General features: G+C 61.4%; 1 protein-coding gene across 1 annotated transcript in view; it reads right to left on the bottom strand.

Annotated features, from left to right (window-relative positions):
- The window catches only part of EGFR (epidermal growth factor receptor), a 117770-nt gene that overhangs the window by 102589 nt on the left and 537 nt on the right, over nt 1-14644 (bottom strand). The gene's annotated exons all lie outside the window — the stretch shown is intronic.

The raw sequence follows: 14644 nt of genomic DNA, 5'->3' as shown, positions 1-14644 counted from the left end.
AGACCCCTGCAGGGCCACACAGGGCCAGCAGGGTGCCTGGCTCAGGCGGGAGGGCCCAGCGCGGGGCACGCCTCCCTGCCTCACCCTCCCGTCCAGGCAGCCAAACGCCCACCTTAGAACCGGCATTTGGACCCGATGGGTCTTTTCGGGACAGTAGGAACCCCTTTCCTGACCGGAAAAGAGAAGCGCGGTGGGAGGTGGGCGTGAAATGCTCCTTCAGGGAGGGGCGGACGGAGCTGCGGAGAGTGCTGGCCGTTCAGGGCGGATCTGCCCCGTGAGCAGAGGCTCCGGGCTGGTTACCCACGGCCCCGCCCTGATCCGGAGAGAAAGGGAAGTGGGGCGATGCCCGCAGGATCATGCAAATGAGACGGGGAGCCGCCTCCCTCTCCGGGAAGCCGGGAGTGCCGGGAGTGCCAATGCCGAGCAGGCACACGGTGTCCCGGGCCCGTCCTGGCGGCCCGTGGGCCTGGCGCAGGCTCAAGTGCTCACTGCCACCTGGGCCGCAGCCTCCCCTCCCGCCACGTGCGGACCGAACGGGGCTCCGGCTCGGGCTCCCCTGGGCGGAGGCGGCGCCGTCCCGGCAGCCGGGGCCCGCAGCTTCCTGGGGCACGGACCGCAGTCAGCAATCGCGCTCGCCTGCGGGCTGAACGGAGCTCCGGAATGACAAAGGAAGACGCTCTCAGTGAGCCCAGCGTGTTAAAATGCACGTCCCCTCTGGTGCTGCCCGCCGAGTTCACGGCCGTGCGAGGTCGTCTGTGTGAGTCGGGATCCCAGGCTGAGCGCTGGCGGCTCCAGACCCCCCAAGAGGACCCGCGGAGTGAGGACGCACCTGCCCCGTGGATCGGGAGCCGGAGCACCGGGGGGCTGACTGCCTCTTCTCGGTCCCAGGGCCAGTGTGGGGAGCCTGACGCTGGATTCGGGGAGGTGACAGGGCAGGAGGCGTGGCTACCCCCAAGGGCACGGTCTTCCCGCAGGGTCTGCAGCTGCCTTTGGGGGGGGGGGGCGGGTTGTGTGGGTGGAAGGAGGAGGAAGCGGACTCCACCGCATTTCTACCCTTTTCAACCCTCCTCTAAAGACAATCTGTAATCACCGCCGGCCGGGCGCAGGGGCTGAGCGTCGACCTGTGAACCAGGAGGTCACAGTTCGATTCCTGGCCAGGGCACAGGCCGGGGTTGTGGGCTCGATCCCCAGTAGGGGGCATGCAGGAGGCAGCCGATCGATGAGTCTCTCTCTTCGTTGATGTTTCTCTCTCTCTCTCCCTTCCTCTCTGAAAGCAATACAAATATATTTTAAAAAAACAAAAACAAAAAACCATTTGTCATCGTTGTAGACTAAACTGAGGTAACAGCCATTGAGACCAGAGGAGAGAATCGATGGCGGCCTTGGAGCAGAAGCCTAGGCGTTTCCGAGATCCTGAAGCTACACTAATAAAAGAGAAAGATGCAAACTGACCGTACCTTCATGACACCCACCAGCCAATCAGGAGTGAGTATGCAAATTAACCTAACAAAGATGGCGGGTTAATTTGCATACACAGGTGCTGAGTGGCAGGGGGCCGGATGCTTGGTCGTCGCCATGGCGACGCAGGCGTTCCACACCGCCCCAGCTGCTCTGGGCCTCTGGGCAGCGTGGGAAGGTGGAAAGGCGGCTCCGGGCCGGAGTGAAGGCGGTGCCGGCAGCCAGGGGAAGGAAGGCCCATTCTTGCACGAAGCTTCGTGCACCGGGCCTCTAGTTTTCTAATAAAACCTTGGCTCTCCTTGTAGGTTTCTGTCATTTCTATCCCGTGACACAGCCCAGGATGTAATGCTTTTATTTTTATATTTAATTGATTTTTAACAGAGAGGAAGAGAGAGGGATAGAGAGTTAGAAACATCGATGAGAGAGAAACATCGATCAGCTGCCTCTTGCACACCCCCTACTGGGGATGTGCCCACAACCAAGATACATGCCCTTGACTGGAATCGAACCCTGGACCCTTCAGTCCGCAGGCCGACGCTCTATCCACTGAGCCAAACCGGTTTCGGCGGATGTAATGCTTTTATTGCAAGACAACCAACACAGAAAAGTGTGCAAAGGAAAACGCACAACTTCGTGGACTCTTCGCCAAATGCCTCCTCTGTGTCCTCGGCACCGACACCGAGAAACGCGGCGCGACCCGTGACGACAGCAGCTGTCCTCCCACCAGAGGCGGCGAAGGAGGCCAGAGAGACGAAGACGAACACGGAGAGGAAGTGGGACGTGAACAGGACGTAAGCAGCACGTGCACATGGATCTAAAGCCCACCGGAGGGTGCGGGCTCGTCTCCGTCAGCAACCCCTCTCTCCTCCGCTGTTTGTCTGTGTGTCCGTCTCCCTCCACCCTCTCTCCCTTTTCCTCCTCATGCCTTCGTGGCCCTCGGCTGTTAAGGACAAAAACATTTCATTTAGAAAGAAAAATTAACTTCCAAGCACGTCACACTCGCGGCCGGCGGGCCACGTGCTTGACATGCTTGTGAAGGCGACCATGTCTGCCCTGTCACCTCCCTGGCTGAGTACCATGGTGAGCGGTCACCCTAGGCGGACACTGGAGGGGACGTCAAACCAAGTACGGAGTGCTTTGTGCTAGGATGTGACCCTGGGAAGAGGGCTGCACCGCGGCGCCCGGAGCCTGTCTCACCACTTCCTGGGAATCTGCGATTCTTTAAAAATAAGAAGTTAGCGACAAAAAGCTTTGCTACCGCAGCAAACCACGGTGCATGCTTACCCACGGTGGCCAGGCTTTGTTTACAGTATGGTTTTTGTCTAGGAACTAGAATTTTTTTAAAAAAAGCCTTAACTTCTCTCTTAAGTAAAAGGATATTGTTGAAAGGAATGAGGTCAACATATTAAGTCCACACAAGTACCTACTCTACGACGTGTTCTGACAGTGAACTCAGTGCTTAAACACATTATCTAGAGGCCACACAACAGTTAACATCCTTAATCCTTCCTTCCTGACCATGTATTTTTTCTTCCCTTCTTAACATAAAAAAAAAAAAAAAAAAAGCTAACCGTAACGCTAACATTCAGAGAAAGTAAATGTTTGCCTTGCAAAGCCTTACGGGTCAGGAGCGACAGCCGCGGAGTCTCCCGCTTTCCAGCGGACCCCCTGCCCCGCCGCCCAGCCCCGCGGGGGGCTCCACGGCCTCCCAGGGGGGGACCAGCCGGAGGCGGGAACCACCTTCCCGCCGCCTGCGCGCGCCCCATAAATCCCCTGGTGTTTAAAGCAGCTACGCCATCGGCAATCCCGTCAGATAAATGATCATCTTTGAACTGTGAGCTTTTCCATTTTTGGTGTTTCTTGCAGCAAAAGCCATTTATTTTCGCTCACAGATTTAAAACAACTTTAAAAATAACTTTTATATGCTGCTGGAGGAACCGGCGTGTCTCTGGCACATGCTAATTCATGGCCGGCCTGCTTCTTTGCCAATGTGAAAACCAAGATAGGTGGAGAGATAGACACGGTGCTTTCATGGCCCCATAAGCCACCTGCAGGCCTTCGAGGACGAACGAGGTGAAGAGCCGGGAGCTACGGCGATCCGGGCTGGGTCCCAGGCGACATGCGGGCCCGTGCCCCAGAGCCACCACGAGGGCGCCCCACAGTCCCTGGAACCGCTCAGCTCCCTGCAGATCAGAAGCGCTAGAGGGGATGACACGTCGCTCCTCTTCTCTCTTACTGATTTTTATTTTTTTAGAGCGAGAGCGAGCAGGGTAGAAACATCAATGAGAGAGAAACATCATCGATGGGCTGCCTCCTACACCCCCGGCAGGGAACGGAGCCCACACCTGGCACGCCCTGACCAGGGATGGAACCGTGACCTTTGGTTCCTGGGTGCTGAGGGACAGCGGCTGCTGAAGGGCCCGGGCAGCGGGCAGGGGCGGACTTCCTGCTGGTGAGACGCCGGCACAGGGACCGGGAGGCCCTCGGCGCCTGGGCAGTGCGCGCCATCCCTGCTCCGTAGCTTCAGGGACAAGGGGAGGAAGGACGGCAGAGGAGGCCTGAGGACCGGGCCCTCCACCGCCGCCACAATAAAGTCCTAGCGGGCCGATGGCGGGGGGCGGGCGGGGGGAGAATCGGAGCTTCCCCGGGAAAGGAAGAGCGTGTAGAAGGAGGCGGGCTCCGCGGGAAGAACAGCGGCCAGTGAGGGAGAGGAAGGCCCGCGGTGGAGGGGCGGAGGGGCGGAGGGACCGGTCGGGGTCCTGCGTGGGGCCGAGGCGGCCGGGCTGGCCAGCGTCCGGGTCCGAGGCCCCCCGAGGCCCCGAGCGGGGTGGGCACCTGGACACGGCTTCTGAGTCAGAGGCCAGGACGCACCTTGACTAGGCGACACCCTCGGGCAGGTGGCACGAACATGCCAACCCCTAGGCTCTTCATGGACAACAGGGTTGTAAGGTCGTGGTGAGGGTGGAGGTCACAGTGTGAACGATTCTGGAATGTTCTCCGGGGACAGGCCCTGAGTTCCTCCTCCCAGCTGTCCCCTGGGATAAGCACTGGGGTTGTCTTCCTGCTGCAGGTGAGACTAGGGCCAAGCTCATGCGCTTACTCAGCCTGCCCAACACCCCCTGGGCCGAGGGGCGGGGACTCCACGCACGCGGGAGAGGGAAAAGCCCCCATAAATAACTGTAACCCCCAAAGCTCCTCACAGCGGGTCTTGAGAGTGTGGGGTACGGTTTTTTGTATTCACACGTTAGACTCCCGTACACATTTCCCCTACCTGTAAGGAATGTGACAGCAGATGGATGCTAGAGAGAAGAAGGTTATTGCCCTTCTAGAAGACAAAGGCCATCCGAGTAAGGCCGTGCTGGTAGGACTGGCGTCGCCGGTCTAATGCACTTTTTTTTTTTTAATCCTCACCCGAGGACATTTCTCCATTAATTTTTAGGGAGAGGGACAGGGAGAAGGAAAGACAGAGAGAAACATGGATGTGGGAGAAACACATCGACTGGTTGCCTCCTGCACGCGCCCCAACCAGGGCCTGGGCCAGGGAGGAGCCTGCAACCGAGGCATGTGCCTTTGACTGGAAATCGAACCCGGGACCCTTTGGTCTGCAGGCTGGCGCTCTATCCACTGAGCCGCACCGGCCAGGGCCTAACGCGCTCTTTAGCCCGCTGTCATAACACGCAGACTGGGGACATCATTCACGGACGCGGGTGTTTCGGACACGCACGCGACCAGTGGGAGCGCTCAGGCGTCCACCCGGTGGCGGCGACCTCGGTGCTGAGGGCAGCTGTTCCGAGAGCCCCGGACAGTCGCACCGGGGGCTTTCTGACCTCCGGCCCCGCGAGCCCCCAGCCCGCGAGCCCCCAGCCCGCGAGCCCTGCCGAGGAAGTATCACCTTTCCTTCTCTGAGTCAAGAATGCGGGGACATTTCCCGCATTTTTCATACATGACGCACACATTCCACTTCACGGCCAGAAAAACCCAGAGGCAGAGACGCTCGGGAGAACTGACCTCCACGGGGCGGCAGGCGTCTCCCAGCCCCGTGTTTAGGTTCGGGTCTCGCCTGCGTTTGTGTTCGCCCTCAATGGCGAGGACGGTCCGGATGCGAGGGGCCCTGCCACCGGCCGGTTTATCGTCTGGAAGCTACTAGCAAACCCAGAAGGGAGGTATCTCCTATCGTAACCGACCACGGATACAGGGAAACTGCCTCCAGCCGCGTCCCAGGAAAACGGCACTTCGCAGGGTATGAGACATGCATGTGCATGTTTGTATCAGAAATAGTCGTAGGGGAGGGCGGAGGGAGGGGGAGCAGACTGAGGCACTGCATTATTCTCCCTCATACACTGCTCCAGGCATAACGTCCATTCAAGTCCCAGGAAGTGGCAGCCGAGGTAAAGACACGAAGAGGTAACTACAAGGTCTCAGGTTACCCATTAACTTGGCAGTGAGGCCAAGGGCGAGTTCTCCCATTCGCCACATTTCTCAGCCCCTGGGAGTGAGCACTGTGGACGCGGGCAGGTGCCGGGACAGCTCAGCACCCACCGTGCGCGTAATCCAAGTGCAAGGGCGGGTGCTGTGTCCTGGTCTACCCCTCTGTTCAAATGCGCGAGTGAAGAAGAAAAAGCGTTTTGCAAAGCAGCACCCGAGCAAACCTGAAATCGTTTTCCTGGCGGATCTTGCTCAGGAGGCTGCGCACCTGCGGTGGGTTCTGAAGTGTGACAACCAGCGGGCGGTAGTGATGAGTGGCCACCAAGTCCTCAGCCATCAGACCGCGCTGCTGGCCACGCACTCCACAGCCTTCAGACCGCGCTGCTGGCCACCAACTCCACAGCCTTCAGACCGCGCTGCTGGCCACCAACTCCACAGCCTTCAGACCGCGCTGCTGGCCACGCACTCCACAGCCTTCAGACCGCGCTGCTGGCCACGCACTCCACAGCCTTCAGACCGCGCTGCTGGCCACGCACTCCACAGCCTTCAGACCGCGCTGCTGGCCACCAACTCCACAGCCTTCAGACCGCGCTGCTGGCCACCAACTCCACAGCCTTCAGACCACGCTGCTGGCCACGCACTCCACAGCCTTCAGACCGCGCTGCTGGCCACCAACTCCACAGCCTTCAGACCGCGCTGCTGGCCACCAACTCCACAGCCTTCAGACCGCGCTGCTGGCCACCAACTCCTCAGCCTTCAGACCGCGCTGCTGGCCACGCACTCCACAGCCTTCAGACCGCGCTGCTGGCCACGAACTCCACAGCCTTCAGACCGCGCTGCTGGCCACCAAGTCCTCACCCATCAGACCGCGCTGCTGGCCACCAACTCCACAGCCTTCAGACCGCGCTGCTGGCCACGCACTCCACAGCCTTCAGACCGCGCTGCTGGCCACGCACTCCACAGCCTTCAGACCGCGCTGCTGGCCACGCACTCCACAGCTCTCAGACCGCGCTGCTGGCCACGCACTCCACAGCCTTCAGACCGCGCTGCTGGCCACCAACTCCACAGCCTTCAGACCGCGCTGCTGGCCACGCACTCCACAGCTCTCAGACCGCGCTGCTGGCCACGCACTCCACAGCTCTCAGACCGCGCTGCTGGCCACGCACTCCACAGCCTTCAGACCGCGCTGCTGGCCACACACTCCACAGCTCTCAGACCGCGCTGCTGAGAGGGAAGCAGCCTAGGTTCTGACACTGAAAACCATCTTCTCGAGGAACTTTCTCAAATCCCGTCTGTGATGGGACCTTTTCCGGCACCCTTGCTGACTAAGGCCCTGCACAGCTTCAGTAAGTGACTGGTGTCTGTCCCAGCCACCACGACACGGATGCATTTGTAAAAACATGCAAATGTCAGCCTGTCACCTGGGAGACTAGGCGGCACATCTGTCCCCCCTAGAGCAGTGCTTTCCAGCATGGGGACCCCCCCCCACAAGGGGCAATTGGATGTGTAAGGGGGGGCAATTCGAGAATGAGTTAGTCACAGTGAAGTTTTTTGCATTTCTTATGGTTCCAAGGGCCTCATAAACAGTATATAAATATATACTGTGACACATTTATGCATTTCAGTTCTCTATTATATGTTTTGAAACTTTTTTTGCTATTTTTCCATATCACTTCATATTATTATTTTTTAAAACAATTTCTTAGTGATTTCTTCCTCGGGACTTCCACTGTCCTTTCCTTCTTCTATTTTTCTCTTTCATGGAGGCCGTGCTCTTTGGAAGCTTGTGTAGACCAAGTTCATGGCCTTTTAGGCTTCCTCCCCTGAACAGGCGCTCGCCTTTTGAATAATCTGTAATAATAAAAGGGTCATATGCAATGAGACCGGACATCCTTCCTTCCGGACAAAGCTGCAGTGGGCGGGGGCCGGGGCAGAGGCAGCAAGGGGCCCCCCAGGCTGCGGCCGCGATGGCGGGGGGGGGGGGGGGGGGGGAGGGGCGGGGCCAAGGCCCTTGCATGAATTTCGTGCATTGGGCCTCTAGGAAGAACTGTATGTCACGGGTGGGGGATCGGGATTTTAGAGATGCTCAGGTGGGCGTGGCCAAAAGGAGGTTGGGGAGCAGCGCCCTAGAGCCTGGAGCGAGAGGCAGGAACCTGAGCGAGCGGCCCCCGCGGCGTCACGCAGGAGGACACCCAGCCGCCGCCGCACGCACCGCCCCGCCCGGGCCGGACAACCGTCAGGTACCGCATTTCTGCCTCTGGAACGAAACCCGTCAAGAATGCTCCGCAAACAACGCTCCGTACACAGCGGTCCGGGGCTCCACGGCCGGCCGCGCCGGGAGCTCACAGCCCCGCCACGCGTGTCCTTCGTGTCCTTCGGCACAAAGCTACCTGCCTGCTGCCGGGCGCTCTCTGCGCCCACCCAGGTGGGGCCCTGGCCTCCCCACAGCGACGCCGGAAGGGGAGATCTCCGCGCTCACAGCGACCGGCCCGATCCTCCGGAAAAGCGTTTTCCGAGTTCAGCGTGACTCACGCCGTGAGTGGGGGGCGGTCCCTGAGGGTGTGAGGTCGCGTTTTGCTTAATCACAGCGAGTTTTAGGGGCAGCTCATGCGACGGGGGAGAGATGTTAACGCTATCCACTCTCACCCAGGCTCTAGTGCAAGTCTTCTCATCTGGTTGTTCCTTTAAACACACACACACCGAGAAGCCAAGTGACCATTTTGGTTTTTAGACGTAAAACGTGTCGCCTCGCGGGCATCTTCCTCTTGGCACTGTTTCCCCCCGTCGTGTAGAGAAACAAAGCAGGGAATGCTGGCGGGCTGGCCCCGGCCCACAGGTCTCTCCTCGTCCTTTCATTGTTTGAGGCCCAGCTAAGCGTTCTCCTTCGGAGACGCTCGCTCACCACAGAGATGGAGTTCGCCCCTCTGCTGGCTCCCGAGCCCCAGATCGCACCCGGGAGAAGGAATCGCACCTCAGAGAGCTGCGTAGGAGCGTCTCTCTCTGCTCGGCTCTTCCAGGAGGCGAGTCCTTCGGGAACCTTGTTCTTTTAGGATAAACTGAGAGCCCAGCAGGTCGGCTCCTCCGGCCCCAGCTGCACCCGCGTCTCCGGGCCGTCTGTGCTCACAGACCCGCCCCACAGGCCCCTCAGAGCCCAGGCTGGGGCCCCAGGAATGTGCGTTATTCTACTCTCAAGTTCAAGGCGCTCCCGCGGCTGTCCCGGGAACACTGAGCTGCCGGAGGAGACTGTTGATGGACGAATTCATGGAAATGAAAAGCAGCTTCGAGGCTGATGCACTGATGAGACCCAAAAGCTCCCTGGGCCGCGAGGAGGCCGTGCACCGAGTCAGACCCCCGGGGGAGCCGGGAACAAAGCCCATTTCTTCTCCGCCACAGCTGCGCACGCCACGCACCACCCCCCGCGGACTCGTCAGGAAGGTGTGCCGCTCCATCCCCAGGTTCACAGGGCCTGGGGTGCAGTGAGGCACCCCCTCTCAGAAGCACCCGGGTGGCCCTAAGGGACGTTCGGGGCTCGAGAGCTCCTGCTTGGCGGGAAGAAACCCCCCCCCCGTCCCCCCTCCAACGTCTTCTCCATTCAGTCTCTGATGCCTAAACCGAGGACTCGGTGCGTCTCAACTAGGAACGGGGCTCCTCCCTGAGGACTGGCAGCCGTGGACACACCTGGCCCGCAGCGCACTTACAGGCACTATTGATTATTGATCAGCTGCCGATCACCGCCATGAGCAGGCTGCTGACCACAGCTGCCCAGAACCCGGCCTCGCTCCATCGGGGTGCTGACATCGGGGTGCTGACAGGGCGTGGGGAGGGCTGGGGGGGCTGTTCCCCAGCCAAAGGCACTCCCTGCAAGGGGACTCTCCAGGGAACAATGGCTCCAGGCCACTGCTCTCCTGAGCTCCAGTCCTTCCTGTCTGAGCCCCTCGCATCCGCCCAGGGACTCCGGTCTAGCGCCCCCTGGACCTTCCCGTCCGAGCCCCTCGCATCCGCCCAGGGACTCAGGTCTAGCGCCCCCTGGACCTTCCCGTCTGAGCCCCTCGCATCCGCCCAGGGACTCCGGTCTAGCGCCCCCTGGACCTTCCCGTCTGAGCCCCTCGCATCCGCCCAGGGACTCAGGTCTAGCGCCCCCTGGACCTTCCCGTCTGAGCCCCTCGCATCCGCCCAGGGACTCGGTCGTCCTCAGAATGCACAGCGCCCAGGCTGGACTCAGTCTATCCAGGCTCCTGCCAGATGCCTGCGTGCCCCCTGGGTCTGCATCTCTCACTCGTCCCACACGCTTACCCAGCAGTTCAGCCTCCCACCGGCCTGAGCGAGTGGCTCCGTCTGCACTCCCATCGCTCCTGCATCTCCATCTCTGCTCTGCGCCTGCACTGCCCTCCCCGTCTCCACTGTCTCCCCACAGCCCACTCCCCACAGCTCATCCCCGTTCCTAGCTCAGAGCCCGGCGGCCACCCCCTCTCACACGAGGACTGAGCCTCGCCACCGGTCCGGTCAGTCTCCCCGTCCTGCACCGAGCTCTGGGCCTCGGCAGCGCTGGCTGCTCCTGGCGCCGCTCTGGGAATGGCCTTCACGTTGCCTTCCCGGGCGAACACCCAGCGCTCTGCAGGCTCCGGGGAGAGACGCTCCCATGCGGGGCTCTTCCTGGCCCCGGATCAGGCGGAACCAGAAGCAAAGACCAGCGCTGGCTGGTGTGGTTGGAGGGTCAGCCTACAGACCGAAGGGCCAGGGTTCGGTTCCTGGCCAAGCCACGTACCTGGGTTGCAGGTCCGATCCCCGGCCCCAGCTGGGGAGCATTTGGGAGGCAATCGATGTGTCCCTCTCACATCAATGTTTCTCTCTCTCCCTCTCCCTCCCTAAAAAAAAAAAGGGAAAAATATCCTCAGGTGAGGATTAACAAAAATAAAATAAAATAAAATAAAATAAAATAAAATAAAATAAAAGCAAAGGCTAATCCCAGAAGGCTTCCCTGTGCCGTCGGACCTGCCGCGGCTTCTGCCAGGGTTTCACGCGTGCTCCCTGCAGACCCCTCTCCCCCTAACGGCCTGCCGGGCGCTGAGAGCCAGGCCCCCGTGTGACTCAGCCCTGCAGCTCAGACCGAGGACGGAACGGCCCCAGTCACTCCCTGTGGTCCGAACACGAAGGAAAGAATGCAAACAAAAGCCCGCGGCGTCATAGGTAGCAATCCTTGTCCTTACACCGAAGGACAAACAGCCGCGGCGCCCTGACGTCACTGTTTACCCCAGCTCAGGGCCGTGTGCCGGCGCAGGAGGGCAGGGTGCGCCGTGGGAGTGTTTCGGGCTGTGGACACGGCCTCCCCATCCAACCACCGGGCCCGAAACTGCAATCCAAGGTCTCGTTCTGAGAAAGGACACCGTGTCTCTGGGGCTTCCTGGGAGAACCCGCCCGAACGGGACACAGCGTGGAACCCAGAGGGACCCTCTACCCTCCCGTGCTCGCCACACACACGGCCCTCGGAGGCGCGCTGCTGGCACCGGCGGGAGGGAAGTGGGTTGTAAGCACACGCGACGCACAGAGGCCTCGTCCGTAGCAGCCCGACGGCTGAGCTTCCCCCTCGGAGCCTCCGAGACCGCGTGCCAACGCCCGCCCTCCGCCTCCCACAGGCCTGGGCCACAGCTCCCGGCCCCGCCCCGCCCCCTCTCCTGCTCCCGGGGCTCAGGGAACTTTCTGGACACCCGGATGGAGTGTGTCTACCTAAACGCGTAGGAAGAACGTTGGGCTGAATGGCTCCGACGAAGAGAAAACCTCAAACTGGTTATCTGACAGGAGGGTGACGCCTGGATCCTGGCCCGAATCCCAGCTGACCTGCCCGCACCCGGACCAGAGGGCAGACCCTCCTCAGCTGCTGTCAACGAGCCGACGGCCGCAGTTTTCTGGAAAGGGCAGCCTTCTAGGGGGAAAGCGAGGACGGAGGTGTGAGCCGGCGCCCGTCCCAGGGCACGGCCTCCGCGAGCACGCCCATCCGCTCTCCCTGCGTGTTCATCGGTCAAGGATAAACCAGTCAGGACGCACGGACACCGAAACCGCTTCTCATCACCACGTCACCGTCCACACAGGACGGAGGGAAACGGAATCAAAAGCGTCTGCGGCGATCCGAGACGCCCACCCATTTTACTCGTATCGACATGGAAACCGGGCCCGGCAGCCAGATTCTAGAACCTTAAACGTTCCTCAGAGCCGGCTCCTGTGAGAAAAACCCAACTCCAAGGAGGCCCATTGCTCCTGTGCCAGGTCTCCGTTAAACAGAGCGCGAACGCGGCTCTCACTGCGAAGCGCGGGGCGGCGAAAGCCACGCGATTCCCCAGGCGGGGCCCGCGACCCGCCGAGTGTCCCCGCCACGCTGACCCCCTGCCCACTCCAGGGCCTGGGTCCCAGCGTGGGGCTCCCCTTCACCACCCACACTCCCCCAGGTAAGATGAGCTGGCGGGCGCCCCCCTCCCTCACCCCCAGACCCGCTCTGCTGGTCCCGGAGCTGAGGTCCAAACAAAACCAAAGCGTGTTTTCCTTTTAAACGGGGCGGGCCCTCCGTCCTCGCCGACGCGGCCTCTGCGGGCGTTTCAGAGCTCGTTCAGGAATAAAAGTGCGGCCCGCGGGCCCTGCCTCGGGAAGGGAGCGCGATGGAGCCGGCGGAGTGAGGCCGGGACACGGCGTGGACGCTGACACGAAATGTCTGAAGCCAGAGATATGTGAAGACCGTCGAAAGTCAGAATGTGTTGGGAGGAGTGCCGATTCCCGCCTCTCTCGGGACACCACCAGCTTCACCTCGCCGTTCTGCAAGAGCCGGGGCTCGCTCAGCGCTCTCCCCAAGGCCGGACCTCACAGGCCGCCCGAGGGATGCTGAGCGAGGCCCCCGTCGCTGCTGACTGGGCGGCTGTGATGCCCCCGGGGACAGGCGGCCACCGGACCGCGGAGTAACTGTGAGCGGGAGTCTAGACCACGGCCCCGGGGCCCGGGAGTCCTCCTCAGGGACCGCCCTGAGGGACCCCGTCCCTGGTCCTGGTCCTGCCCCTCCCTTTCCCAACACCTGGCATCCCATGCCCTCCTCAGACCAGAACTCACGGAGGGCGGCAGCGGCGGCAGGTGACCTAAGTGCCAGCCCTGGCCCCGCCTCTTTCCAGCTGCCGGGAACGCACGGACCTGTTTCCCCGGGCGTCCCCAGAGCACCCACTTCCTGCTCCTGCCGCAGGGTTAACAGGATCGGGAGGACGGGCGATCCCATCTCAGAACCAGGCCAGTCCCTCTAAAACAAGGACATCTCTTGAACAAAACTGACGGGATTTGTGTGACATGGGTCTTTCCCACTCTTCAGTCCGAAGTCACAGCTTGTATTTTTCAGACTTTGCCCCTGAAACGCTGGCCTCTTTCTGTGACTCCAACTGAACGACGCTGCCTCGCCTACTCCCACTGCTGTTCTTTTTGTGTGTCCTCCCCCCGCCCCCCGGCCAAGGAGCATCCTGTTTGAAGCGAATACAGAACTAACAGGCGAATTAAGTGGTATTTATATTTTTTCCCCAAAACAAATCCCCCGGCACTCACCGCCGTATTCGAAGGGCTAACAGGGAGGAGCCGGGCTGTTTCTGGAGAAGAGGGGTGCGTGAGGGTGCCGGAGAGTTTGATTGCACTCAGGACAGCGTCCCAGCAGCAGAATGGGAGACACCCCCGCCTCCCGGCCCCTGTGGCGGGGGATTCGGGAGCCGGAAGGACCAGGCCCTGGGGGTGGGGGGCGCACCAGGGAGGAGGCGCCCATCCCTCCTGGAGGAGGGCAGCTCTCCGTGGGCAGAGGAACCCACGGTTACGGAAATCACCCCCAGCTCCGGTTCCCACGTTTTGCAAGAGGCTTCCAGCCCCAGATGTTCCCCAAGAGCCCTTTACGTTGTCGCCAGCTAATCTTTCCGGAGCCTGTACCAGCCCCTCTCCGCCGTGCCAACGGCTGCCCGCCCTGGCAGCCGACGCCCGCACCTGGCAGCCGATGCCCACAGAACCACCTGAGGAGCTGAGCGGGCCCCCTCGGCCAGCCTCCCCCCAGACGGCGGAGACCGGGCCGTCTGGGGGTGGGAGGGAGGCAGGCTTCGGGGTTTGCTGGCTTTGCTTTGGTTTAAAAGCCCCAGGGACTCTCATTTGCAACCAAGTGCGCCGCCGCTCGCACCTCCCCCGCCCTCCGGGCCGGTGACCTCAGCAGCAAGCCGGGACCTGAGCCGGAGCCGGCGATGTCGAAACGCGCAGCTAGACCTCCCCAGGCCTGTTCTCACGTGGAGGGGCGCCGGCCGGGCCGCGGGCCGGACTCCCAGGTTCGCGGTGGACGCTCGGCCCTCGGGGCCACCGACACCCATCCGTTTGGGTCAAAAATTAACCCGAATATTTTCGGTTGGCTCCATGTCAAAATCTTCCGAAAGCGAAAAGAAACATCCCCGAGAGGAGCTCGCGGGATCCCCAGGAGGAAAGTTTGCTAAGAAATAAAAAAAAAAAGGCGGGGACCCGATCCCAGGAAATTGGGGTCCGCCCCGGCTGGTCGCACCCCTCCGGCTCCACCAGGAACCCAGAGCCGCGACCGAGGCCTGCAGGTGGGGGGGGGGGGTCCCCGGAAGCGACCACGGCACCAGACCCCACGGGCCCTGGGGACGCGGGAGATCTCGGGGGTCCGCGCTCCCCACTTTTGACGGACGTGGACAGCACGTCCCTCCCAGGCAGCCGCAGGAGTCAGCGACCCAGACCCGCACTCGGCCTCCGGGTC

This window comes from Eptesicus fuscus, chromosome 14 (genome assembly GCF_027574615.1).
Source record: "Eptesicus fuscus isolate TK198812 chromosome 14, DD_ASM_mEF_20220401, whole genome shotgun sequence".
Taxonomy (NCBI): domain Eukaryota; kingdom Metazoa; phylum Chordata; class Mammalia; order Chiroptera; family Vespertilionidae; genus Eptesicus; species Eptesicus fuscus.
This window is presented reverse-complemented; position numbering and strand designations above follow the sequence as displayed.